The 4,390-nt window shown below is 42.1% G+C and overlaps 1 non-coding gene across 1 annotated transcript; it reads left to right on the top strand.

Annotated features, from left to right (window-relative positions):
- Positions 1 to 3,838: 3,838 nt before the first annotated feature.
- Positions 3,839 to 3,946, top strand: LOC148573881 (small nucleolar RNA R71). Its single transcript, XR_015905820.1, has one exon. It is a non-coding gene; the product is annotated as a small nucleolar RNA R71 (small nucleolar RNA).
- Positions 3,947 to 4,390: the final 444 nt, after the last annotated feature.

Genomic DNA, 4,390 nt, shown 5'->3' with positions numbered 1-4,390 from the left:
CTAGTGATCATGTAATAAGACACAAACATAAATAAAACATAAAGCATAATTTTTTAAAAACAAAAAAATAAGAGCAAGGTGATTAAGGAATGGGTCCACCTTAGTGATGGCGACTAGTTCTTCCTCTTGAAGATCCAATGGAACGCTTGAGTTCCTCTATGTCTCTTCCTTGCCTTTGTTGCTCCTCCCTCATGACTCTTTGATCTTCTCTAATTTCATGGAGGAGGATGGAATGCTCTTGGTGCTCACCCTTAGTTATCCCATGTTGGAACTTAATTCTCCTAGGGAGGTGTTAATTTTCTCCCAATAGTTTTGTGGAAGAAAGTACATCCCTTAAGGAATCTCAGGGATTTCATGATGAGGAACTTCCTCATGCTCTTGTTGAGTTCCATGAGTGAGCTCTCTTGTTTGCTCCATCCTCTTTTTGGTGATGGGATTGTTCTCTTCAATGAGGATGTCTTCCTCTATGACAACTCCAGCTGAATTGCAGAGGTGACAAATGAGGTGAGGAAAGGCTAACCTTGCCAAAGTAGAAGACTTGTCAGCCACCTTGTAGAGTTCTTAAGATATAATCTCATGAACTTCTACTTCCTCTCCATTCATGATGCTATGGATCATGATAGCTCGGTCTATAGTAACTTCAAACCGGTTGCTAGTAGGAATGATAGAGCGTTGGATGAACTCCAACCATCCTCTAGCCACAGGCTTAAGGTCATGCCTTCTCAATTGAACCGGCTTGTCTCTTGAGTCAATTTTCCATTGAGCTCCTTCCATACATATGTCCATGAGGACTTGGTCCAACCTTTGATCAAAGTTGACCCTTCTAGTGTAGGGGCGTGCATTTTTTTGCATCATTGGCAAGTTGAATGCCAACCTTACATTTTCCAGACTGAAATCTAAGTATTTCCCCCGAACCATTGTAAGCCAATTCTTGGGGTTTGGGTTTATACTTGGATCATGGTTCCTAGTGATCTATGCGTTTACATAGAACTCTTGAACCATTAAGATTCCGACTTGTTAAATATGACTGGAGAGAACTTCCCATCCTCTTCTTCTAATCTCTTGTCGGATCTCTGGATATTTGCCCTTTTTGAGCTTAAAAGGGACCTCAGGGATCACCTTTTTCTTGGCCACAACTTCATAGAAGTGGTCTTGATGGACCTTTGAGATGAATCTTTCCATCTCCCATGACTCAGAGTTAGAAGCAATTGCCTTCCCTTTCCTCTTTCTTGAGGTTTCTCTAGCCTTAGGTACCATTAATGGTTATGGAAAAATAAAAAGCAATGCTTTTACCACACTAAACTTAAAAGGTTTGCTCGTTCTCGAGCAAAAGAAGAAAGAAAGTAGTAGAAGAAGAAGAAAATGGAGGAGATGGAGGGAGATATGTGGTTCAGCCAAGGGGTAGAAGTAGTGGTTGTAATGTGTGGAAATGAAGGATTGGTGAGGGGTTTATATTGGGGTGGGGGGAGGGTTAGGTTTCGTTTATTAGGATTGGGTTTGGGAGGGAAAGGATTTTGAATTTGGAGGTAGGTGGGGTTTTTGGGGAAGAGTGGTTGGATGTGATTGGTGAAGAGGTGATGGGTAAGGGTGATGGAGGTGATTGGTGAAAGGTATTAGGGAAAGAGTGTTACAAAAAGGTGGGGGAGAAAGAGAGAGAGGTGGGGTAGGTGGGGATCCTGTAGGGTCCACAGATCCTGAGGGGTCAAGAACTTAGCATCCCTGCTCCATTTAGGCGTGTAAATGCGCTTAGAGTGCAATCCTAGCGTTTAACGCCAGACTGCTGCTTGTTTCTGGCGTTAAACGCCAAGCTGTAGCCTATTTTTGGCGTTTAACGCCAAACTGTAGCCTGTTTCTGGCGTTTAACGCCAGCTTGATGCTTCTTTCTAGCGTTAAATGCCAATCTGATGCTTCTTACTAGCGTTTAAACGCCAGTAAGCTTATCCTCCAGGGTGTGCTATTTTTAACGCTGTTTTTCATTCTGTTTTTGTTTTTTCAGTTGTTTTTGTGACTTCACATGATCATCAACCTATAGAAAACATAAAATAACAATGGAAAATAAATAGATATAATTAAATAACATTGGGTTACCTCCCAATAAGCGCTTCTTTAATGTCAATAGCTTGACAGTGAGCTCTCATGGAGCCTCACAGATAATCATAGCAGGGTTGGGGCCTCTCAACACCAAACTTAGAGTTTGGTTGTGGCCTCTCAACACCAAACTTAGAGTTTGGTTGTGGCCTCCCAACATCAAACTTAGAGTTTGAATGTGGGGGTTTTGTTTGACTCTGTATTGAGAGAAGCTTTTCATGCTTCCTCTCCATGGTTACAGAAGGAGAACATTGAGTCTTGAATACAAGGTAGTCCTCATTCAACTTAAGGACCAACTCTCCTCTATCAACATCAATCACAGATTTTGCTGTGGCTAGGAAGGGTCTGCCAAGGGTGATGAATTCATCCTTATCCTTCCCAGTGTCTAGGATTATGAAATCAGCAGGGGTGTAAAGGCCTTCAACCTTTACTAGCACGTCCTCTACTAGTCCATAAGCCTATGTTTCATTGATTTATCTGCCATCTCTAGTGAGATTCTTGTAGCTTGTACCTCAAAGATTCTCAGTTTCTCCATTACAGAGAATGGCATGAGGTTTATCCCTGACCCCAGGTCACACAGAGCCTTTTCAAAGGTCATGGTGCCTATGGTACAAGGTATGAAGAATTTTCAGGGATCCGGTTTCTTCTGAGATAATGTCTGCCTCATTAATGCACTCAGTTCATTGGTGAACAAGGGGGGTTCATCCTCCCAAGTCTCATTACCAAACAACTTGGCATTCAGCTTCATGATTGCTCCTAGATACTTGGCAACTTGCTCTTCAGTGATGTCTTCATCCTCTTCAGAGGAAGAATATTCATCAGAGCTCATGAATGGCAGAAGAAAGTTCAATGGAATCTCTATGGTCTCTGTATGAGCCTCAGATTCCTTTGGTTCCTCAAAGGGAAACTCCTTTCTGTCCAGAGGACGTCTCATGAGGCTTTTCTCACTGGGACTCACGTCCTCCTCACTCTCTCCAGGTTCGGCCATGTTGGTCATGGTTATGGCCTTGCACTCTCTCTTGGGATTTTCTTCTGTATTGCTTGGGAGAGTACTGGGAGGAGTTTCAATAATCTTCTTACTCAGCTGACCCGCCTGTGCCTCCAAATTTCTAATGGAGGACCTTGTTTCATTCATAAAACTTAGTGTGGTCTTGGATAGATCAGAAACTATGGTTGCCAGGCCAGAATGGCTCTGTTCAGAATTCTCTGTCTGTTGCTAAGAAGATGATAGAAAAGGCTTGCTATTGCTAAACCTATTTCTTCTACCATTATTATTGAAGCCTTGTTGAGGCTTCTGTTGGTCCTTCCATGAGAAATTTGGATGATTTCTCCATAAAAGATTATAGGTGTTTCCATAGGGTTCTCCCATGTAATTCACCTCTGCCATTGTAGGGTTCTCTGGATCATAAGCTTCTTCTTCAAAAGATGCTTCTTTAGTACTGTTGGATGCAGCTTGCAATCCATTCAAACTCTGAGAAATCATATTGACTTGCTGAGTCAATATTTTGTTCTGAGCTAATATGGCATTCAGAGTATCAATTTCAAGAACTCTCTTCTTCTGAGGCATCCTATTGTTCACAGGATTCCTCTTAGAGGTGTACATGAACTGGCTATTTGCAACCATTTCAATAAGTTCCTGAGCTTCTGCAGGGGTTTTCAGATGAAGAGATCCTCCTGCAGAATGGTCCAATGACATTTTTGACAACTCAGACAGACCATCATAGAATATACATATGATGCTCCATTCTGGAAGCATGTCAGTAGGACACCTTTTGATCAATTGCTTATATCTTTCCCAAGCTTCATAGAGGGACTCACCTTCCTTCTGTCTGAAGGTTTGGATTTCCACTCTAAGCTTGCTCATCTTTTGAGGTGGAAAGAATTTAGCCAGGAAAGCACTGACCAGCTTTTTCCAAGAGTTCAGGCTTTCCTTAGGTTCTGAATCCAACCATGTTCTAGCTCTCTCTCTTACAGCAAAAGGGAAAAGCATAAGCCTGTAGACCTCAGGATCAACTCCATTGGTCTTGACAATGTCACAGATTTGCAAGAATTCAGCTAAGAACTGATGAGGATCTTCCAATGGAAGTCCATGAAACTTGCAATTCTGTTGCATTAGAGAAACTAATTGAGCCTTAAGATCAAAGTTGTTTGCTCCAATGGCAGGAATTGAGATGCTTCTTCCATAGAAGTTAGAAGAAGGTGCAATAAAGTTACCAAGAATCTTCCTTGCATCTCCACCATTGTTATTGGGTTCGGCCATGTCTCCTTTTTTTTCGAAAATTTCTGTCAGGTCCTCTCCAGA

The sequence above is a fragment of the Arachis ipaensis genome, chromosome B2, assembly GCF_059453495.1.
Source record: "Arachis ipaensis isolate K30076 ecotype BB chromosome B2, ASM5945349v1, whole genome shotgun sequence".
NCBI lineage: Eukaryota > Viridiplantae > Streptophyta > Magnoliopsida > Fabales > Fabaceae > Arachis > Arachis ipaensis.
This window is presented reverse-complemented; position numbering and strand designations above follow the sequence as displayed.